This window comes from Tamandua tetradactyla, chromosome 4 (assembly GCF_023851605.1).
Source record: "Tamandua tetradactyla isolate mTamTet1 chromosome 4, mTamTet1.pri, whole genome shotgun sequence".
Taxonomy (NCBI): domain Eukaryota; kingdom Metazoa; phylum Chordata; class Mammalia; order Pilosa; family Myrmecophagidae; genus Tamandua; species Tamandua tetradactyla.
Window position 1 is genome coordinate 15,246,741 of NC_135330.1, and position 24,831 is coordinate 15,271,571.

At 40.7% G+C, this 24,831-nt stretch overlaps 1 protein-coding gene across 6 annotated transcripts in view; it reads left to right on the forward strand.

The window, feature by feature from the left end:
* Positions 1-24,831, forward strand: part of NOS1AP (nitric oxide synthase 1 adaptor protein) — a 295,134-nt gene that overhangs the window by 38,800 nt on the left and 231,503 nt on the right. The window contains exon 1 of one of the 6 annotated variants that reach the window (XM_077156710.1): positions 35-3,410. The exons of the other annotated variants lie outside the window; for them this stretch is intronic. The gene's annotated coding sequence lies outside the window, so the exon portion shown is untranslated. Of the gene's footprint in view, positions 1-34; positions 3,411-24,831 lie in introns of those variants that run through there. 6 annotated transcript variants of the gene reach the window in all.

Genomic DNA, 24,831 nt, shown 5'->3' on the forward strand with positions numbered 1-24,831 from the left:
GCGGGTTTTGATGAAGAAGTTGTAGGAAGATGAAGTAGGTGGGTGCCTTGTGTGAACTGGTTGGACACGTGCTCCTCAGTGCCACATACAAGCCCCCGGCAGCTGCGTCACGGGAGAGCTAGTTAGAAATGCAGACTCTTGGGTCCCGTCCTGCATAATTGACTCAGAAGCTGCATTTTACCAAGATGCCCAAGTGCTTTGTCTGTATATGCTAACAAGTTTGGGAAACACTAGGGTAAGGAGGCTGAGGGCCATTCAGAGACTAGCAGAGGAACTCAGACACAGGTATTGCATTTAGATGGGAAGTAGAAAAACAAAGGGGGGAAGCAAATAAATCCGGAAGGTCCAGTTTGTCAGTTTTTATCCTGGGTGAGGCCAGTCTCTGAAAAGCTGATTTATAAGACACTGACATTACCAAGAATGCGAATATATTCAATTAACAATGGGAAGTAATGCAGTTTTTTTAAAATTATTTTTTGATTGTGAAATGTAGCATATACGTAAAAAGGCAATAAATTTAAAAGTACATTGTAACAAGTAATTATAGAACAGATTTCAGAGTTTGGCGTGAGCTTTGCTCCCACAATTTTAGGTTTTTCCTTCTAGCTGCCCCAAGACACTGGAGATTAAAAGAAATATCGATATAATGATCTAGCAGTCATATGCGTTTGATAAATCCTAATTTATCTGTCATAACTCCACTTTCTCCTTTAATCCTTCTCCCAATCTTTAAAGGTATTTGAACTATGCGCATTCTAACTTTTTCCTGTTGGAAGGGGCTGTTGATAATATGGGATGGGAGAATAGAACTAGCAGATGTTTTGGAGAGGTAAAGCTGTTTTAAAATTCTGAGAACTTCTGCTGGTCTCTGCACAGGACATTTCTCCCTGGGGCCCGAGTCCTTTTAGGATGTCACATACACAAGTTAGAAGGTTGCTTGGAGAGGAGAGGATCAAGAGATTTGAATTGGCTTCCATCAGAAGAAGAGTCAAGCTGCCATCGCAGGATCTTTCATCCTTCTTGGCTTCAGGAGTTTTTCTCTCTAAGACTTAGGCCCAGCCTTTTAGGAGCTGAGCTCCTGGTTCCTAACATGTGTGACCTGCTGTCACACCCATGGTCACTTCCAGAATCTGGGCAATTGCTCATCTCTGAGCGCAGGCTGCTGCATCACCCTCTTCCCTTGTGCTTCTGACTCTGGACTGCCCTGCAGTGATCAGGATTTAGGTTTACTCCTTCTTGATGCCCTGTGGAAGGTCCCTGAATCCTATCTGTTTCCAGGAGAGGCGGCTTCCCAATAAATTTGTATGGACAGCTAATCCCATCCATGGGATTTGAGTTTTGTGCTTCCTGCCTCAGAGGAGACCATTTTTTGCTTGGGTTCCTTAGTTTGTCTCTTTTGGGATCTGTCCAATGTAGGGTGTTTCATTCAACAAGTACCTTTTTTTGCTACTTCGTGTCTGGTACTGTTCAGTTTCTGTGTTTATCCCAGTTGCAGTTCAGAAAGATCTTAGGAGAGCTGGTAGCTTAATATGACACATTTGTAATCTTACCTTGGAATCTGTCAAAATTAGGTATTGTGTTCCAGAGATGGCACATAGGAAAAAGAAAACTGGCCCTTAGAGGACAGATACGGTTTCTGATTTAGCAAATTAATATTCTGATGTATTTGACTTTGGTGCAAATTCAGGATGAGTGCCTGTCTTAAAAGTTACTGGGTGTGATGTGAGGAGAGCTTCATTTGCCTTTTTCATGCCCCACCCCCCAACGGTAGCATCTTTTTAACAAGCACAATTGCCTTGGAGTTCTTCCCTGCCCCCCACCATATTCTTTGATGTCCCTACAAGGATCTGTGGTCTTTTGTGGTGGGGGGGCGGTGCACGGAGTGAGCCCGTGTAGCATACATTCCATCATCTCTGGAGGAAGATACAGCCTTTGCTCTATTGTCTGAATCAAAGTTAAACCCATTGCATTTCTTAAGGTACTTGGGCTCTCATGAAGCTGCTTGCATGTTAAATGCACACACACCACAGCACCAGGGAGTAAGAGTGGAGTTAAAAGTGCCCCCGCAGACAGCGTTAATCCATTTTCTCAGGCGTAATCTAATCATCAGAAAATGCTGGCTTTGGTTTCCTGGGGATAGTAGTCCATTTTATGCATTTTGTTCTGTTTGCATTGCTCTCTCTGCAGATACTGCAGGTTTCTATACACTGCTTCTGTGTTTATCAGATTAACATCGGATAGTAGCCACTCCCTTTGGGTGCCAATTTACTTGCTGCTGCTTAATGGATTGCAGCCTGTGTCTGACATTGTAGTGCTGACTTCTTGGTAGCTTTTTTTTTTTAACCGGTGAGTTCTTGCCAGATGAGGTAACATGAGTTTCCCTTTCTCTAGACAGTGAGATATAAAGTTAGGTACCTGTTTGGTTTGGTAAAGCATTATACTAGAAATGGAGTGGTATTTATAAAGGGACTTTATTGAGTTTACAGTTCTAAGGCCATAAATAATGTCCACACTAAGGCATCCAGAGAAAAATACCCTGACTCAAGAAAGGGCCAATGACCTTTGGGATTTCTCTGTCAGCTGGGAATGCTCAGGGCGATATCTGCTAGCTTTCTCTCCCGGCTTCTTCAAAGGGCTTCCCCAGGGGCATTTTCTTTCCGCATCTCCAAAGGTCTTTGGTTTGTGTGGGTGCTAAAGCTTTTTCCAAAATGGTTCCCTCGTAAAGGACTCCAGTAGGTGGATTAAGACCCACCTTGAATGGTAGAGATGCATCTCCATGGAAACCACCTGATCGGAAGGGCCCACTCACAATTGGGTGGGTCACATCTCCATGGAAACAATAAAAAAGATTCCACCCAGCAATATTGAACATGGCTTTTCTGGGGTACACAGCAGTTTCACAGTGCTCTACCTGCCACCCCCTTTGTCTGAGAAGATGGGAAGTAGACATAGGAAAACAAGTGACAAATTATGGGCCTTGGCAAATGGGAACACAGAGCTCCCAGGGTTTCTAGCCACCCCTCAGCTAGGACTGTGGACCTTCCTCCTCCTTGCCTTTCAGACATGTTGTGAAGCCACTGATGAACAAAAGAGCCATTGTGCTCCCAATGATAAGAGGGCTTGGTGCCCTGAGTGTGCCTTGTCAGGCTGAAGCTGGGGTGCCCTTTCATTCTCCTTTCCATGCAGAGCCCCCCTGGGAGCAGTTGTTGGGGCTGTGACCTTCCATCCTTTCCAAGGAAGGTTTGGTGCAGGAAAGGCTGCCCGGCCCAGCTTACAGGTGCATCAAGATGTGGAGGGTTGTCTCCCTTCTCCCGGGAGCCTTGGAAACACATCATGGCTTCTTGCCATTGGATGGTCGACAAGCCCATGTATTCCTCTTCTGCATCCATTTTCTTACCATGCTTTAGCCGGTGAGTGTTTGTTGGATCTTTGAGACACCCAGCATATCTTATTGTCCTTTACAATGTTGTTATGACAAGATATGAAGAAAAAGAGGAAAGGATTGTGAAATGTTTTGCCAGTACCAATTGCTTAGCAAGTGCTTTGTCCTGTTGATGTTACCGTCTGCTCTTTGTAAAACAAAACAAAAACACAACTCCAGCTGCTATATTTTTCCTGCACGATAAATTAGCATTTGGAGATCCCTTAGGTAGATCCCTACAGTTCTTTGTATAGTTATATTAACCACTTTTGATATTTTTTTACTTGCTCTGTGTTTACTGAACACCCACTGTTCACTCAGGGCTGTGTCGGAGGTTGGGGTGAGGGTGGGAAGTGAGTGTATTTTCTCCAAAGCTGAGAGAACGAGGAGGATGCTAAGTTCACAGACCCTGTGAAAGTTGATGAAAGCTTGGTCCTCTCTCCTCAGAAAACTGCTCATAAGAGAGAATTTGGCGTATCATTTCAGGGGGTGGGTGAACCCTATGAGAATGTTCGTGGGGATTTCTAGGACTTCTGGATAAGGGCCACTTGTCTCAATAATTCACAAGAGTGATGATGGCTGAAAATTGGTCATTATCTGCTGTATTTTGGGAGGTAGAGATACGATTCCTGGGCCCTCACAGGGTGCTTTTCTTTTGAAGAATGATCTAGAAATTGGAGTATTTCATTGTCTTAATAACTGAGGAGGGGCTGTTCAGACCCATGGATGAGAACTACACCAGTAGCCAATTGTGGGAGAGCAGCGGGAGGTTTAGAGAAAGTCTGTGCAGGACCCCAGAGAGCTCTGGAGCACCCTTCAGCTTGGGGCCTGGGAGCTCATTGCCAGAGACGAGCAGTGTGGGTCCTCACAGACAGGGAGGGGTTTACCAGTCAGCTGTGACTGCAGGCGTTGGGTCCACGGGCCCGCCTTTCCCTGAGAACTGTATTGAGGTGTCCTTGCTTTCTGCTTTTTGATAGATAAAGCTGATATCTCTAAGTTGGATTTGTTCTACATTCCACGAAAGCCCAAAACAAGACAAAACAAGAAAACCGAACCCAACAAACAAATCCAAAACAAAACAAAAAATGATAAATGGCAAAAAATAGGCAAAGGATTTGTGTGACTGCAGTTCATTTTTGTTGTTGTTGTTGTTGTTTATAAATGCCCACATAAAGAGGATTCAGTCAGCTTAAGAGAAGTGGTAAGAACCTATTTGCTGTGACTTTCTTCCTTTATGAAAAATTATATGAGCCACCTGATTCTTTATGTTGTGGCAGCTTTCTCCTAGATCCCAGAGCACTAAAAAGCCAGGGCTAAGGAGTCTTGATCTTGTCTTTGTTAGGTATTGAAGGGTAACAAAAGGGGGTTTCAGGTTAAGGGGATTTACAGAGGCACCTGGAATTGCCTGGAGTATCCTCTGAACACTTGAAAAATGTAACATTTAAGAAATTTTTTGCTTGTTATAAAGGAAACGGATGGCATGGGGGAGGCAGCAGGGATGGTAACAGTTGGCATGTGGCCAAAGTGACAAATATGAACCTAGTCCATAATTAATAGGACTGCTGGTGGGAATGCAAATTGCTGAAACCTCCTAAGAAAGCAGTTTCACTATATATATATTTATATGACTATGTGTCTGTGTGTGTGTGTAAGTATATGTATATGTGTAAGTATATGTATATATACACACAAGATCTTTTAATGTTTCAAACCTTTTAATCAAATAATTCCTATGTCTGGGAATCTTTCCTAAAGATGTAACCTAAATATGGTATAAAAAAAATTATGCTTTATCTTTTTACATTCCTCACAGTTTTATTTATAATAGTGAAAAGTAGAAAGGCAGCTTAAATGCTTGCAATAAAGGAATTTTTATGCAAGAGATAGTTTATCCAAATGAAGGAGCATTGTGCAGTCTTTACTTATTGTAAGGAAGTCTAAGCTTATTTACAAATGGGGAAGCAAGGTAAGACTTGGGAGCAGGAAACCGGAAGAGAAGAACCCTTTGAAAATGTTTTTCCCCCTATACCTTTTGATGTATAATTCTCCACATAAACTCTTCCCCTGTAAAATCCTGCCCAGATTCTTTCCATTACCTTCCCCAATCCCAGTGGCGTTCTTTAGCAATATTTTGCTACTCAGATACCTGCAAAAATGTTGATGCTTCTGCCCCCTAATTTCTGTTCATCTCTTTTGGATATGGGCTCAGAAAAGACCCCTCTGTATTGTAATTTCCCATTTACCTGTATCTCTGTAGAGCAGACTTCTTCATTACAGAAGCTTGGCTAGCTGGTCTCTTCAAAGCTGTGTCAGGGATGCCTCCTGCTAAAGAACTCAAAATATTAGGATTTTTCTCATTTGAAAAACTGCATTTGAGAGGAGTAGACTGATGAGTTCACAGGGTTTGACTATTTCATCCAGCCTCCCCCCTTTGCAGGTGAGATAACTGAGGCCGAGGACATGTCCCGAATCTCATAGCTGGTAGTGACAGGGATGGTGTCCCCATCTTACCAAGGGGGCCTGTGAAAGATACTGGCCTTGCCATTTATTAGCCACGTATGTTAGTTAGATTCAGTTGTCAGCTTGGCCAGGTGAGCATACCTAGTTCTGTTGCTGCGGACAGGAGCCAATGGTATGTGAACCTCATCTGTTGCTGATTTACATTTGCAGTTGGCTAGGAGGCGTGTCTGCTGCAATGAGTGATGTTTGACTTAATTGGCTGGTGCTTAAATGAGAGAGCACAATGTAGCACAGCCCAAGCAGTTCAGCATAACTTATCTCAGCCCAGGCCTTTGGAGATGCAGAAAGAAGTCACCCCGGGGAAAGTTGTTGGAACCCAGGGGCCTGGAGAGAAGACTATCAGAGACCATCCTGTGCCTTCCACGTAAGAAAGAACCTCAGTGGAAAGTTAGCTACCTTTCCTCTGAAGAACTAACAAAATAAATCCCCTTTTATTAAAAGCCAATCCGTCTCTGGTGTGTTGCATTCCAGCAGCTGGCAAACTAGAACAGCATGTGACTTTGGGCATGTAAGCTAGGTGTCTCAATAGGTGCATTTGTAAACACGAGATTGTCTAGGCAAGGTGTTTTGCACCATGTCTGCCATGTATGAAGTGCTCAGTAAAAGTTAAATATTATAAATGATAAAATAAAAATAACAGTGAAAGTTAAGAATAATTGCTTTTTTTTATTGTTACTAATACTTTGGAGAAGGAACTGTGGCTTCAGTCACTGTCTGGACCTCCTCAGGGAAATAGAACCTCACCTATTTGGGGATGTGAGTTCATTGCTCAGATAATGCTCCCATATCTTGGACATTAAGCAATAATTGAATGTTTGCATTTCACACTGAGGAATGACCTGTTTCTAAATAGTTCAGCCCCTTTGGATCAAACACATTACAATGTAGGTGAAACTCTATTTGAAGACAAGCTAGTATTTAAAAGCTGGGATTTATAAACAGATAATTTAAGGTGATTACTGTAATTGTGACTCTCTCACTTTACAAAAGAATTAATTTCAAGGTATATTTAAGTATAGATACTCCCATTGAGTGTTATAAGATTATTCACTGACAGTTTTCCCTATACAGGGTTTAACAAAATGAAAGCGGTATGAAGCAAGGCACAAGTAATCCATTGTTGAGAAAAAATTGTCTTCCAATAATATAATAAATGTCCAGAAACCCCGCTTTCAGTTATCATCCATCTGTAATAGATCCCAGTGCTAAAAAGTAAGAGAAACTCTCTGGCGGGCATGTAACAAAATAAGAATTATTATAATTACTGTTATGCCTCATAGATTGTCAATTAATCTTAAAATGCTTATTGCGCAGAGTAGAGAGCCCTCCACAAACCAAGGTAAAGTGTGCTATGCATGTAGGAGGTCTCGGGAAAATGGATTTCTGATAACTTTATTGTGAAAAATTATAAAATATACAAAAGTAGTATAATATAGTGAATCCCCATATACCCATCACCCAGATTCAGTTGTTTTTATAACTTTGCCGTATTTACTTTATCTGTTACCCAACCATCTTATTTCGTTGAGGTATAGTACAGTAAATCGTGAGATTATGTTATTTCGCCACTGCATGCTTGACTGTGCATCTTACAAGAATGTAGTTGTTTTCTTACACATGTAAGAAAATTAAACAAAAATCCTTATACTCAGTCCTTATTTAAGTGTCTTCAGATATTCTTTAAACCTTTTTTTTTTAAATTAGAGCAGTTGTGGGTTTACAGAAAAATCATGCAAAAAGTAGAGTTCCTATTACCCCCCTCACACACACAGTTTTCCTATTATTAACATTTTTCATTAATATGGTATCTTAGCTATATTGATGAAACAACATTGTTATAATTATGCTATCAACTACAGCCCACTGTTTACATAGAGTTTACTCTTTAAGTTGTACGGTTCTGTTTTCTTTTTTTCTGATACTTATATACAATCTAAAATTTCTCATTGTATTCACTTTCAAATACAAATTCAGTGGCGTTGATTGCATTCACAGTGTTATGCTCCATCACCATAATCCATTACCCAAACTTTTACATCACCCTAAACAGAAACACGGTATCAATTAAACATTAACGCCCCACTCCCTGCCCTGGACTGGCTCCTGGAAATCTGTGTTCTAATTTCTGCCTTTATGAATATGCATATTCTGCTTATTTCATATAAATGAAATCATATGTCCTTTTGAGTCTGGATTATTTTACTGAGCATGATGTCTTCAAGATTTATCCATGTCATAGCAGGCATCAGAAATTCATTTTTACAGTCAAATGATATTCCATTATGTAAATACCACATTTTGTTCATTTATCAGCTGATGACACTTTGGTTGCTTCCACCTCTGACAATTGTGAATAATACTGCTGTGATCATTGGTATGCAAATATATGTTTGAGTTCCTTCTTTCAGTTCTTTGGGGTGTGTACCTAGAAGTGGAATTGCTGGGTCAAATGGTCATTCAATGTTTAACTTCCCGAGGAAGCACCATTTTCCATTGGCATCATCAATGTATGAGAGGTTCCTCTTACTCCACATCCTCTCCAACACCTGTTTTTTTAAGTAGACATTGTAGTGGGTGCAAAATAGTGTCTCGTTGTGGTTTTGATTTGCACTTCCCTGGTGACCAGGATATTGAGCATCTTTTCCTGGGGTATTGGCCATTTGTATTATCTTCTTGGAGAAATGTCTACAAGCCTTTTCCCCATTTTTTAATTGGTTGGTTGTCTTTTCATTGTTGAGTTGGAGTTCTTTATATATTCTGGACATTAAACCCTTATCAGATATATTTTTTCCACATATTTTCTCCCATTCTGTAGGTTATCTTTTTATTTTTTAAAAAATTTGTGTAACTTCTGTTTTATACCTAACCTATATTCAAAAAGATTTTTCCTATGTAGAAATTGGAGTATAATACAAACACAGCTTTATATTCTGCTTTCTTCACTAAACATTATAGATCCATTACTCTGCAGATAATTTTTTTCAAATGTATAACTTTAATAGATGGCTAATAAAATTTGCATTTGCATTTTGATGGATTTAAGTTAGTGTTGGCTCTTATTTTATCAGTGGAGGTTGGAAATATGATGTCATTGAAGTTATTTTCTCTCTACATAATGATGATGATGTTGATGACGACAGTGACGCTAACTATAACCTCTAAAAGGAAGTTTTCTCTTTTTCACCTAGAGGGTTGGAATCTTTCCATTCCACTTGGTAGGGTGAATAATAGGGTGAATAGTTGGTTTTTCATGTATTTATTAAAGAATATGGGGGTGGCAATTTATACGCCCTGATATTTTCTCCCTGATCAGCAGGTAACCAGAATAGAAAAGGGCCTGTTAGCAAGGGCTCCAGAGATTTGAATCTCAGCTCCACTATTTGTATGCTGTGTGACTTTGACCAAGATACTTAACCTTTCTGTTCCTTAGTTTTCTCGTGGTCAGTGTACTCAGCAGCTGGTTTCTTCATTCCATCCTTGGTCTCCACAGTGCAAGATATATCGTGACTATCTCCCTTTGATATTGAACAAAAGCAATTGAGTTTTCTGTCAGATGTGCATAATAGCCACTCAGTGAAGCCTGACTCAAGAAAGGCCCAACTGGGAAAGCTTGACACTAGTGTCTGCTGGTCCTTTGGCTTCTGGTTTCTAACAGCTTCCCTGGGGGCATTTTCTTTCTGCATCTCCAAAGGTCAGAGCTGTGCCAGCTCTCCTTTTTACTTTCTTGATAAAGTCCTTTGATGTTTAAAAATTTCTAATTTTGATTGTCCCATTTATCTATTTTTCTTTTGTTGTTTGTGCTTCTGTTGTAAAGACTAAGAAACCATTGCCTAATACCAGGTCCTGCAGATGTTTCCATGTTTTCTTCTAGGAGTTTTATAGTTTTGTTTTTATATTTAGGCCTTTAATCCATTTTGTGTTAATTTTTGTGTATGGTGTGAGGTAGGGGTCCACCTTGATTCTTTTGCATTTCGCTCTCCAGTTCTTTGACTACCATTTGTTGAAGAGACTATTCTTTCTCCACGGAGTGAACTTGGCACCCTTGCCAAAGATCTGTTGGTCATGAAGGTTTATTTCTCAACTTTCAATTTGATTCCATTGGTCTATATGTCTGCCCTTAAAGGTTCTAGGGAATAAACCTTTCTTGTTTCTTCCTAGATTCTGGTGGCCCCAGGCATTCTTTGTTTTGTGACAGCATAAATTTTTGCCTCTGTCTTCAAATGATAACTTGTGACTTTCCATCTTTATGTTTCTTCTCTTCTTAAAAGGGTATCAATCATAATGGTTTAGGTACTGCCTTAATTCAGTGTGACATCATCTTGACTTGATTACATTTGCAAAGATTATTTCCAAATAAGGTCACATTCACAGATAGGTACTGGAGAATAGAACTTCCTTCAACCTATGTTTTTGGAGACACAGTTCAACCCCAAACATCATTTAATAATGTTTAAATTTACTTTTGGGGCAGATTCCTGGAAGTAGGATTCTTAAGTTGAAGGGTAAATGCTATGTGCAGTTTTGCTAGGTATTGCCAGATATCTTTCCATAGACATTAGCCATTTTACATTCCCACCAGCAATAACTGTTTCCCCACAACCTGCCCAAGACAATATATTGTCAGACTTAATTTTTTGTTCATGTGATAGCAATACATAGTACTTCTGGTTTTAATTTGCATTTCTTTCATTGGGAATGAGGTTCATTGGTGTTAGGGCGACTGGCATTTTTTTCCTGTCAACTCTTTGATCATATCTTTTGACATTTTTCAATCAGGGTTTTGGTCTTTTTTCTTCTTGAAATTTGGTGCTCTTTGTATATTAAGGATGTGAGTCCTTTGTCTGTGACATGTTGAAGTAATTCTTTGCCACTTTGTAATTTTTGAGACACCTTTGCTTATGGTGTCTCAGCACACCCCTGCCGCCTTTCTGATGAATGGCTTTTTTTGTTTGAAAAGTTTGAAACAAAACTTGAAAGAATAGTACAATGAGACTCCATATTCTCTATTTAGATTCACCAATTTTTATTAATTTTTACCATATTTGCATTATGTCTCTATATACACATACACAAAATTTTGCTGTTCTATTTGAAAGTTGTAGAAATTATGACACTTTATTATAAAATACTTAAAATACATATCATAAGAATAAGGACTGACCCTTTCATAATTACAAAATTAATTGATTTTTTCACTATGGTAAAATTATATTTATTGACCTTTTAATACTTCTGGATTTTGAAGCATAGCAAGATTTTTCTCATGTAAGGGCTATAAAGGAATTCACCCATTTTTCTTTTAGTACCTGGATAGCTTTATTATTTTTATTTGAAGCTCTCAATTGGAAATTTATCCCAGTATATGGTATGAGGTATAGATTTAATTTTATGTTTTTCTAATTGACTATTTGTCCCAACAGCTTTTATTAATAAGTCAGATTTTTTTTCCCCACTGAATTCAAATACTGTTTTTAATATATACCAAATTTCTATAAGTACTGGAAATTTCTGTTATGTTGCATTGTCTGTTGGGATATATTCATTCAGTTGAATTGTTATTTTAATTCAGTCAGTAATCTCTGTTCTCCTGTGGTTTTATTCAAATAATGGAGTATTCATCCTATGTACATATTTACAAAAAACTCATGTCAGAATAAAATATTCAACTTTATAGTAAATATTTATAATTTTCTCCATCATTATCCAATATCCGTGAATGAAAGCTCCTCAAATCCTGTGTTCCAAACAGAAGTTTAACTTCTTACTTTCAAAGGAGTATATTTTTCTGTTTTTCAAATGTGGTTTTTACTCTTTCTCTTTCTTCCTTATGCACTATATAAATAACTTGAGTCTCTGCTATTTGTAGGGTGATTTGTTAATGGATACAGTGTAACATATGGTAGTAAATAAATCTTACAAATGAGTTAAACTTTGTTTCCCATTCAACCTCTGCTTCCCTTTATTATCTGAAGAATCAGTTTGAGCTGAGGAATTCCTGACTCACCAGGCATCAGCTGCTGGCCCTGTGAGACTGTTTTGGGACATCCCAGTCAGCTGAGGCTTATGGTGGCTGGTTAGTCACTTAAAGGTGGGTCCTGATGAAGCCACTGATTATTTTTCAGGATATTCTTATTGGACTCTGCTCTCCCTTGGCTTTATTCACCCTTTTTTCTGCACATAGGGATTTATGAACGTTTGGAGGAGTACATTCTTAGATGCTGAATATACCAGTTTTTGTGAATGTTCTTGTCATCTAATGTGAAGGTATTTGGGACCCCAGCCAAGGTTTTCTCTCCTTGTGTTATGTGTGTTATTCTTGACTTCTCATTCCTTTAAGACTCAGTTTAAGCCTTCATTCAGTCCATCTGTGATCATCCTAGACCTCTGTGATCTGTCCATCCTGAGATTTCTGTGCCCTCTCATTTGGCCCAGGGTCACATATGCCTTGTGTGTGACACACAAGTCTCCTACCCTCATTGAAGACGTAGGACCTTGCCCTTGTCACCTGGCTTCATCCTTTCTATCCACCATTATTGCTTACTGTCCCTCAATGTATGTACTTACTCCGCTCAGACCAGTTCTGTCAAATACACCATATGCATTCCTAACCCTGTGTTCATTCATGTTTTCCCTGCTTGCAATGCCCTCTCTTTCTCCTTCTGATTTCTGTTTATCTTAAAAGGCTCAGATCAAATGCTGTATCCTTTGAAGTATCCCTGACTTCTTTTTCTTTAGCAAAGTGCTCAGTCTGTTTAGAAGCCTTATTATATTGATGCTGGATTTCATGAGGCTGTGAGTGCCTCGATTCCATTTGATTAAACTACTGTATCCCTTGGGAAGCTTGCTGCAGGTCTCATAGCAGCCGGTGTGTGTCGAAATAAATTAATGAATCCAAATCTTTCCCAGCCATCAGGACACTGTTCAGGCTTTCTGGGTCCCCTCAGGACTCTGTCTCCTTCTTTTTGACCTAGGTGGTATTTAGAAACACGGCTGAACACAAAATCATGCGTGTTATTATCTGTGATTTGATTTATGTGTATTAACTTTTATCATCTAAATTGTAAGTCCCTTTAGGACTGGGATGTCTGCCACTCTCACAGTAATGAATATGCTTAATAGATTGCTTAGGCTTAATGTATTGGCCAAGTTGTTGAGTGTGTCTTTTAGCTTTTGTTTTTTTTGGGGGGATATGCTCTGCTAGGCTTTTTGTCTCTCTCTTAGTACCAGTTAGTGCTGCAATGTAAAAATTCTTTGGGCTCTGTTCTAGGGGCCTTATAGACAATGATAATGGTTATTCTGATAATGACTGTAACAAAAAGAGCCCGGTAAGGAAGATGGCAATTTCTCCCTTTTTTTCAGATGAGAAGACAAGGGCCCAGAGAGGTTAAGTAACTGACCTAAGCTATATTGGCCTGTAAATGCCAGAGCTGTGATTAGCACCTGGGTCTTTTTTACTTTAGGGTATACGATGCTGGGGGCTGCATTAAGGGAAATGTGTTGAGTGATTTTTTATTTCTCCTGTGGAATCAATTATGTTGCTTTGTATCTAGTAGGTACTTACTGCTTACTCTTCAAGAGCTGTTGATTAACTTTGGTGTTACGAGTAATGAGTGTTCAGCTGCCCTGTGTTCATTCTTAGGCAATATCTAATCCTGGTACTTGTTGAGAGCCCTTTTTTCTTTCCATCCCCTGCGAACAGTAGTAATACACCAGTATATTAGACTATCTCTGCCGTGGTTTACACCAGGTTAAGGCATTGTCCAAGGCAGGAAAGAGGCCTTCTCAGAGGTTCCCTTTGTTATAGAGCAGAATGGAACCTTTGAGAGGTCATCTAATCCAGAATCCCCAATCCTAGCTCTGTGCTCAGCTCCATGAAGCAGGTAGCACATCTCTTTTATTAGAGTAAATGCAGCACCTTGTACAGTGCCAGGAACATGCCATGGTGTTTGGTATTATGAATGGATTGTTGATCTTCAGAATCCCATAGGGAATTAAATAAAATCATTCCACTTCTCAGGCTATACTCCAGACCTGCAGATTTAAGATTTTCTGGATTGGGTTTAAGTAGATCTGATGGTCCAGGTTTGGCATCCATAAATTTAGTCCTTCTGCATCTTTTTATGGATAAGAAAATTGAGACTTAGGGAGAGGAACAGATTTTGGAAAAAGTTGAGTGAAATGGAAATATTTTCCTGTTTTCGGGAACCAGAGGGGTTTCTCCTCAGACTCCTGTGCTTGGGGTTTGGTGGATTTAGCAGGAAATATGTCCTTTCAGAACTTGGTATGTTTCTTTTTTTTGACCCAAAGTTTGAATGCCTGCTTGTTCTATGCTCGATGCTGGTGGGGGTTTCAAGGGGCCTTTGGTCTTAGGGATTCCCAATATAGTAGGGAAGCAGATACCTAAGCAAGGAACTTCATTAAAATGCTACTAATTCTTTGATATATGACAGTGCATGATGGGGCCTAGCAGGAAGTACAGTAGAGATTTTAGAGTCTTCATTATATTAGCTATTGGGGCAGGTGGGTCAGAAACGGGTCTGTGATTTCCCATAGAAAGAGGTTCTAATTTAAAGTGGTAAACAGGCCTACCCAAAGTACAATGTCCTTGGAAGACATTTCCCTGAGAGGTTGGAAAACATTCAAAAGTGATTTGATTTAGCCACTATCCAAGCTCAGCAGAAGCAGTCCTTTTTATGGGCCTCTTGGACCATTCTGTGGGCTGTGGTATTATCTAGCGGATGCAGTTAAGATAAAAAGAGGCAGAAAAAGCACCCGACAGGGAGTCAGCATACCTGGTTTTTAATCCCTGTTCTGCTGTGAAGCTTTGGGCAAGTCTGAATTTCTTCTCACCTGTGGAATGGAGGTAGGAATGCTGTTTGCTTGTATTGTGGAATGGTTACCAGGATCGAGTGAGGTAACATGAAAATATCTTGAAAACTGTAAACTGCGCAATGAATGAAGTGGTCCTTTAAGTGACCATCCAGATATCTCATTTGGGGGCAGTGGCACGCATGTGTGTCTCAGAGAGAGGATCTGGGGTGTGCATGGAAGAGTAGGTTAAGACATTCTGATCATGGCAGAGGATTGTGGAAAGTTTCTAGGGACAGTCCCTGGAAGGGAGAAGGTCATGGGACACTTGACTTAACCAGGTACTGGCTTCCTACACCAACCGTAACGCTACTTCTAACAAAAAGTGGTGACGTCCATGGACTTTTTAGGAAGGTGTAGTATACTGGAGAAAGTGAAAGTCAAATATGCTCCCCCAAGGGAAGCTCATAATGGGAGATTTATAACTGTGGAGATGAGGGTAGACAATGCAAGGTGATGCCGCCATGTAAAACCTTTTTCTGTCTTCCTTAACCAGATCATAGGAGAAATGTCTTAGGTTGTGAGAGAAAGACAAGTAAGAAACATAGGAACTCCTCCCTGAGGTTCAGGTACTGGGGAGAATTGCCTCTGGACAGAATTATCTAGATGATGAGGTGATTTCACAGGAATGGGACAGTTACTGTTTGGCTGTTGTAGCACCTGATAGCTGTTTGGCTTCATCTTCAGCTCATTAAAGCAACATATTATGAAATTTCATCATTGTTATAAAATGTTTTCTTGATGATATAACAGGAATCTAGAGCAGAGCTACCCAGCTCATGTGTCTCAATATTGATTCCTTCAACTGGTGTGGCCATGAGTAGCCTCTCCTGGGCTCCATACCCGTCCAGTTTACCCAGTTACTAGTGTTGTAACTTTCTCATGATGGGAAAGAATTGGGAAACACTGTCCTGGAAGCTGTGCTTTCTGAAAACAACTCTTTTCCCGTCTTTACTTGAATGTGCCCTGGTTTCCTTGTTTGCTCTGGCTGTTCTCTCTGAACTTTTTTGTTTTTTGCTTTGTGGTGTCTTTTGACTTGGCCCCTTATTTAAACCTGTCGATAAGGTCCAGTGTAATAGTAGTTGATGACATAGCAGGATGTTACATGTTAGCTGAGAATTTTGTATCCATTGCTTCATATCCAAGTTCATCCTATAGCCGCCATTTACCTAAAATGTTCTGTAGATATGTACTTGTTATGTTAGTCCATTTAATAACTGGTGTATATTCTTGATGCTTAATCTTAGATATTTTGAATTAATCTATAATAGCAAAGGTGAGTCATTGTTTTATTAAATTTCCTCTGTTTGAGTAGACTTTCCTGACTTGCCACAGCAGATCTTTCAATCTTACCATTTTGTCATATTTTAGCCTTTGACCACACCTTATCTATCTTACCTGTGGTCTCAGTTTGCCAACTGCTATGACAGATACCTCCTGATGGGGTTGGCTGAAACTACAGGAATTTATTGGCACAGCTTTCAGAGGCCAGAAGGTTTGTACCCTCCTGGGGTTGGCAGCGTGCTGGCTGGCTGGCAATCTTTGGGATTCCTTGGCTTTCCCATCACATGGCCATGCCCTCTCCTTTCTCTTCTGGATTCCATTGACTTCACACTTCTCCTTGTAGCCTTCTCTGACTGTGGCTTTTGGTTTCTTGCTCTTTATAAGACCTCCAGAATCTGGATTAAGACTCAACCTCATCCAGTTAGGCCATACCTTAATTTCAAATAATATCAAAAGGTCTTATTTACAATGGGTTAATCAACAACCCACAGGTATGTTGATTAAGTTTAAGACCATGTCTGAATTGGGGCACATAATTAAATCTACCACCTCTATCTATTCTTGACTAGAACCAACTCTGGTAGGTTTTATTCCCCTTAGTTACCATTGTGACTGAACCCAGAAACCACATAGAATTTTCTCTCAAGTCTATAAATGGGGTTGTGCTATCTTTCTGTTTCATTGTTCTAAAAACATGATACTTCCTATGAACTAGATTTCAGAACCATCTCTCCTTCTTATAATCTGGCAGCAGTATAAATTGTTGATGTTTCTTCTCCGTCTTTCTCTTTTATGTGATAGATTAATCTGTTCAATTTTAGCTTTCGGGTGATTAATATGTTGCTAGCGTTCTGCTGTGGTATTGGGTGGTCTTTAGCATTTTATCGGGCTGTTTTATAAAACGCCACCAAAGAAATATGCTGGAACTGGTATTTATTGCTTTAATCTTGTTGTCTGCATCGAGAAGTTGCTAACTAAATGTTTTCTTCAGCGTTTCCTTAATTGCAGTGTGGTTAATTCCTCTCAACTGGAGGAAGCCAAGGTATTTATAGATTGTTGTTATTATTTTTGTGGTTGGGAGAAATAATCGGCATTCACTGAGTGCCAAGAACATGCCTGGCATGAAGCAGAACATAGAATAGATCCAGTTCCTGCCCTGGGAGCTTGTTGTGAGATGAGCTAGGCGGGGAGAAGGGAAGGAAGAGAAAACGTTTTCACAAAATTGTACTTCTGAAAAAAGGAGAGAAAATGAATTTTGGTTCTGAAGGACGCTTTAGGAATTCAGTTTAATTGGGTAAAACACAGGTGACAGCCATCAAGACAGCATTTTTGCTAAATTACGTAAATCTGAGGAGTGAGTTAGCAAATACAGGTGTAATGAATAACTACTCTCAAAGCAAAACTGTAATGGTGTAAGTGGGGGAAGGAAAGAGAGGACAGTGGGTGAAAAGCAGAGATGCATTGGTAAGAGAAGGTTAAAGGAATCTCCCAAATCACCCTGGACTCACCTCCTTCCCTTATGGCCGCAGCTGATCAGTTTCCAGGACCTCCTGCCAGGCAACCCCTCCTCCTATTCTCAGGTTTCTCACCCTCGTTCTCCATATCTCTCACTGGTCTCTCATCTTGCCTCCACCTCTGCCTGCCACCCCTCTGTCCATCATCCATGTAGCTGTCATGTAACTGATCAAAGTTTTTTCTGCTCAGAGTCCTTCCACGGCTGCCATTGCTTAAGTAGCAGCACATGCCCCTTGGTGACCCAGCCCCACCTGCCTGCTCAGCCTCGCTTCACCTGTTGTGCCCCAGCGGGACTGAAGGACTTGTAGCATCTGACCACACCAACAGGCCGTGCTGACTTACCCCCTGCGTCTGTGTGCACTACTACTCCTGCCTTCTCCTCGGCCTCCATCTGACCATGGCTATTCATCCTTCCAGACTCACTTCAAAAACGGAAGACCCCTGGCGGCCCCACCCCTGGACTTGACCATGTTCATCCTTCTGTGCATCTTCTGTAGATGTAACATCATTACAGCAGTGACCTTATTGCATTGTCATTGTAGAATCAGATGTCTGTTTTTATGTGTACTGCAAGACATCGTGCCTTTTAACTTTTATATCCCCTGTGGTGAATGGTTGCTGGCTGAGTGGCTGGGCTATAATCAGGCTGCACACTCCTCAAGGACAGAGTGCATGGAGGGTATTCGCAAGGGTTTTTAACTTCAATATACTGCAAGGAGAAGAGACAGGCTATTGGAATTGCAGAAAGATGAATTTATTTCTCCTTCTGGAAGGTTTCCAGTCCTGGAGGACAGGAACAGTTGGTACAAATGTCCCGGATTTGTGGCTGTGATCTTGATGGAGGGACACCTGCTCTGCAGAATTGGCATTTAGTGTGGTCCTGAGAAGCAGAAGTCTCCTACATCTCCCAAGGGGACTGGCCGGATCTGCAGGGAGGTGGCAGATCTGGGTTTACTTTGGAAAGCAATTACTTTCACTATCTGGGTGTCTGCCTTGAAACTTGAGGGTGTCTTGGGCACTTCTGACCTCTGTGGAAAATCAGGGAGGTTGACTATACTTTATGACCAACAGTGGCAGGCAGACCTGCTTTTAACAGTACTAAAGACCTCATCCAAGTGAACTTTCTGCGTTTAGTCAACTACATTTCATTTGGTTTGTCTGTGTTGCTTAAATTAATCTAGGAGGTAGGATATAATAAAATGAAGTAGGAACACTGAATTTTTATTTCAGTTATTCAAAATACATATATATATATATTTTTTTTTCTTTTCAAAATGTATTTTATATTCACCTGCCTGTATAGCATGAGCATTGTTAAGAGTTGAGGGGACATGATTTAGGTATAATATGAGTAGGAATCTAGGATCCTAAGATTCTGAGAGTCTAGTGAAAGCTATATTATATGGGCAAGTGAAAACATTAGAACAACCCAAGTTAGAATTATAACAACTTTATCAGTAAATGCTATAGATCTTCAGAGGAGGAAAGTACAGTTGTGGGTTGGAGTGGTTAGAGAATACTTCAGAGGGAAGAAGATTAGTTGGGCAACACCTTTGAAGGTGGATGAAATTTGGCAAAGTATAACGGAGAAGAGTGGATAATTCCAGGGTGGGAAAATAGCCCAAAGTCAAACAGATGAGAATCCTTCACTTGAAATTTTTTTTTTTTTAATTTATGGTGTTGATTTGACCCAAGTATTTTATTATTTAAATCTGGACTTGAAACTCCCCTCCACCCCCAGTCCTCCAGTTATCTAACTCCTTCTAATTCTTTGAATACCTACTGTATATTCAGCACTGGTCTGGATAAAAGAAAAAATGTAAGACTATCACTCTTTCTTTATGGAGCTTTAGTCTTATCAATTGCTATACCCTACTGAAAAACAGAATCAGCAGTTTTTTAAAAAAATGAGACTCTAAAATTAGAACCTCAGATTCTGTTTTGCTGGCATGACAACCTCAGCTTGATCCCTCATTCTCCTACTGCTTTCCAGATTGTTCTTTGTCTTTCCTTCGTGCTACAGAGGTGGGTACATGGCTACTCTTTACCTTTTACAGGTAGGAAATTTGATATAAGATTAGTTGCCAGAGTTCAGGGAGCCCAGCTGGTGGCAGATCATAGTAAGATAGTTTTTGTTCTTTTCTTTTTCTTTAATTGTTTCTTATTTGTCCTTAAGCATATGAAGGGAGCTGCCTTGAGCTGACAGAAGGAAAAGTACCTCTTGACCTTTCTGGGATGAGTACTATGTTTCAAAACATATCCAGGTATTTTAGGAAGAGGCAGAATAGGCCAGGCCAACTAGAGCGCAGATCCCAGTGCAGCTCTAAATCTGCTACTGGGTCATCCGTGACTCATGTGACAGCCCCTTGAGCTTGCTCGTGAGAATTCTAGGTTCTGTTCAGTTTGGAACTTGATCCTTGAATTTCTATCCTACATTCATTGGGCCATGGTTTTTGGAGTCCATCTTTCTTTGCTCTTTGACTTTGTCACTGGTAGAGCCCCTACTCCTGACTGGAGGTAGGCACAGCTTATGCTTGCATATAGCCTCCTATGTCAATGCCAGTTCCAGGCGTTTTTCTGCCCATCCATCTTCTCCTGGTTGATTTTAGCCTCTCAGCCTCATTGATGAGCACATCCAAATTCTGGGCTACTCCTGCCGCCCCCTAAACTGTTTGTCCCTCTGCACTTCTGCCATCCTATTGATTTTTCATCTGCTTGCCGTTCAGCTGGATTTGGGTTGGCATGTGCCCCTGGATGCTCTCCTGTTGATATGAGTTAATGGTACCCATCACCATGGTTTCTACAGGGGCTGCCTGGGATCAGCACATTGTGTTGCTGACCATTTTTTGCTTTAAAGCCCAGGCCCCTGCAGGGACTCACAGGCGCTTAGAGGTAAACCTTAGAGCTCTTTTTTTCTTGTTAAAAGTCCGTATATGAGGACCTTTTCCTACCCTTTCTCTGCCCCTTCTTAACTCATTCTTGCTGTCATTTTTCTGCCCCACTGATAAAAAATTCCATACCTTCTCCCTACCATGGTTGCCTAGTGTCCCTCGTGTCTTAATATGTACACATGCATTCACTGCACGTATAACTTCTGCCCTACTGGGTAATTATATCCATAGACTGGGCATTTCCCTTGTCATCACTCGTATTTATCTCTTTCCTACACATGCATTCATAATCCATGTACATGACACCCCCTCTCTGAAAGAAAGGTGCAACAGCTGAGGATAGGTGTGAGTGTATGGTGTACACATACAGAGATATGTGAGAGAGAATGCGTAGGTGTGGAAGAGGGGTGTTGTATTATCTTATGGAGTTTCTGTGGGTCAGGCCTTTGGGAGCAGCTTAATGGGTGGTGCTTGATCTAAGTCTCTTATGAATTTGCAATCGAGAGGCTGACCAGGTCTGCATGCATTCTGAAGGCCTGCCTGGCGTGGAGAATCCAGTTCCAGGATGGGTCTCTCACATGACTGTAACGTTGGGGGTGGCCGTTTTCAGGAGGATCAGTTTTTGCCCCAAGGACCGCCCCTTAAAGTTAAGTGTCTTGCTGTGATGTCTTCATGACAGCAGTTGGCTTTCCCCAGAGAGAGCAAGGTGGGAGCTGTAATACATTTTGTAACTGAGCTAGAGAAGTTATACTCCATCATTTTCCTAATATCTATCTTACTGGTTACTTGAGTCAACCTGTTTTTCTGGTAGAGGACTACATGGAGGTGTGATGACCAGGAGGTGAGAATTGTTGAAGGCCCTCCTTGGAGGCTGGCTACCACATGCCAAAGTTTCAAAGGCTTGTCACAGTAGAAGTGTATTTCTCACTCACATCATGGTCCTGTGTGGGTCCTGTGTGGGTAGGTTACTCAGTTTCATGGAGTCATTTGGGGACCCAGACTCTTTCTACCTTTTGACTCTGCCATTTTCTATGTCCTCAGTGTCCTCCATTTATCTGGGAGTGAAAAAGAACAAGGATTTCTTGTGGGACTTTTTTAGAACCAGACTTGGAAGTGTAATGTACGTCACTTCTGCTCACATTTCATTGTCCCGAGCATGCGAGGTCTAATGAGTGAGGTTGGAAAATGTAATAAAAGGGTGTGTTTTGGGGAAGGAGAGAACAATGTGGACATTGGTGAGCCCTAGTGGTTTGTGCCTATGCCAGTTTGAAGCTTTTATGTACCCCAGAAAAGCCATGTCCTTTTTCCTGATCCAATGAAGGCAGCCATGTTTCTTTTAATCCTGATCCAATATTGTGAAATGGAAACTTTGATTGGCTTGTTTCTGTGGAGATGTGACACTCCCAGTTATGGGCGGGATCTTTTGATTGAATTACTTCCTTTGAGATGTAACACCCCCAATTGTGGGTGTGATCTTTTGATTAGATGAAGATGTTATCCAACCCATTCAAGGTGCGTCTTGATTCCTTTACTAGAGTCCTTTAAAAGGGGAAACATTTTGGAGAAACCTTGAATGCAGATAATTGGAGAATAGTTGCTAGAGAGCTGACGGAGGTGCTTGGAGTTCCAGCAGAGAGAACAGATGCCCGGACATGGACGTTTGGAGATGCAGAGCCCAGCATACATCACCATGTGCCTTCCTGTGCAATGCTAAGCAAGCCGGAGTTGTGTCCTAGAGGAGGAGCAAAGTGAAGGCCCATGAATGCTTAGAGAAGAAACTGGCATCAGAAGCTGGAAGCCATGGAACTGGGAACAAGGGCCAGCAGACGCCAGCCATGTTCCCATGTTACAGACATTGGCCTTTCCTGAGTCAGGGTATCTTTCTCTGGTTGCCTTAGTTTGGGCATTTCTATGGCCTTAGAACTGTAATCTTGTAATTTAATAAATTCCCTTTTTAAAAGTCATTCCATTTCTGGTGTATTGCATTCTGGCAGAACTTAACACACCAAAATAGTGCCACAGATGACAATGTCATACAAACCTGTGGTAAAGGTCTCATGTCATTCAAGAAGGAAAAATATAATTGGAAAAAAAAAAAAGAAAAATATAATTGAGTTACTGTCGTGCCCATCTCAGCCAGTCAATGAATCTTCACACATTCCCCTGGTATGTGCCCAGCACCAATCCGGCTGACTATGGCAGGGCATCAGGGCAATAAGCCAAAGGAAGTGTGGGAAGCCAAAGTGCCTTGAGGAACATTCTTTTGAATTTTGAGCTCTTTATAGAAGAATAGTAATAATAGTTATAATCTACTTAGTGATTGTATACTGTGTGTGCTTTGTGTATTTACATATTTAATTTTCACATCAAACATGCCAGTTATGTAATGTCTCCATTTTACAGATGAGAAAATTGAGGGTTTGTGAGGGTAATCCTTCTCCTGAGACCTCACGGCTAAATTATGGTGTTGGAATTGGGACCCGGATCTCCTAGCTCAAAGCCCGATGTCCTTTCTGTTCCACCAGTCTGTACCTGAGCTATCCCAAAATGTAAACCAACAGAATTAAAAGTCTGTTGATGCTTTTTAGTGGCAAGCTTGGGCCATGGAATCATGAGAACTACTGTGCCTTGTCTAGGAGAGGGGTTGTATCCTAAAACATTTCTCCAACCAGAACATGTTGATCTGTATCCTGAGAACCAGTAGAGGTGTAGAAATGCTGAGGAGAGTCCTTGGCCCCAGTTTGGGAAGCCAGGTCAGTTTGTTTGGTTCAACCCCACTGACTCCCTCTGATTGTACCTCCTGCTCTCCAATAGGCAAAAACCTTATTCCATATTTCCACTGTAATGTAACAGTGTCACCTCTTGCTTTTATAGAGATCTATAATTTTCAAAATATGTTCATATGTGATCACTCCTTTGAGCTCCAACACTTTACAAGGGTAGGAAAAACATGTTTTACACTTACGAGGGCTGAAACAGAGAGAGGTTAGTCTTTTTGTCTTCTTGTTGGGAAGCAAGACAGTGGTGATAATGAGGGTATGTGGTTTTTCTTTGGTTTGGTTTTGTAAATGTGGACAGAGTGGCCCAGAAGGATAAGACTTTGTGGAAAAGGGAGGTGGAGAAGGCTAAAGTTCTTAGAAAGAGTACAGATGTATATACATTGATATTAATATGTGGTCATTATATCTTGAATAGCATTGTATTTTATTCATTTGGTCCCCTAATCCATCCTGGCCAGATGACAGATGGCGAGGTTGGTGTGGTTGGGTATCATTTTTCGGAGGACATCCCTATGACTTTGGCAAAATGGGCCTCGGGATCCTGCCTGCCTGGGAGCCATCCTGAGGGACTATTCTTGTTCTCTCTTGTTTCTTCCTTTTGTTCCCTTGAGTTCAGTCAGGAGCAGAGGCACTGAGAAGGCCTTCCGCATAGAGAGGTTTTGGGATTAACTGGCAAGGCTGGTAGCAACTGTATTACCCCTTGTAGCTCAGGAGTGTTACCACTGTCTTGCAAGTGAAACCAGTTAGGAATTGAGGGGAGGGAATACTGCACATAGGGTGAGTAACAGTCCTTGTTTGTCTAGGACTGGGGATTCCCAGGATGTGGGACTTTCAGTGCTAAAACTAAGATAGCCCTGGACAGGACCAGATGGCTTCACATGTAAATTTTACCAAACATTCAAGAAAGAGTTAGTACCAATCCTGCTCAAACTCTTCAAAAAAATTGAAGAGGAGGGAAAGCTACCTAACTCATTCTCCAAAGCCAACATCACCCTCATACCAAAGCCAGACAAAAATATTATGAGAAAAGAAAACCTCAGACCAATCTTTCTAATGAATATAGATGTAAAAATCCTCAACAAAATTCTTGCAAATAGAATCCAGCAGCACATTAAAAAAATTATAGACCATGACCAAGTAGGATTCATCCCAGGTATGCAAGGATGGTATAAGAAAATCAATTAATGTAATACACCTTTCAACAAGTCAAAGCAGAAAAAACACATGATCAACTTGATTGATGCAGAAAAGGCATTTGACAAAATTCAACATCCTTTCCTGTTGAAAACACTTCAAAGAATAGGAATAGAAGGGAACTTCCTCAACATAATAAAGGGAATAGATGAAAAACCCACAGCTAACATCATCCTCAATGGGGAAAAAATGAAAACTTTCCCTCTAAGATCAGGAACAAAACAAGGATGTCCACTATCACCATTGTTATTCAACATTGTGTTGGAAGTTCTAGCCAGAGCAATTAGGCAAGAAAAAGAAATACAAGGCATCAAAATTGGAAAGGAAGAAGTAAAACTCTTACTGTTTGCAGATGATA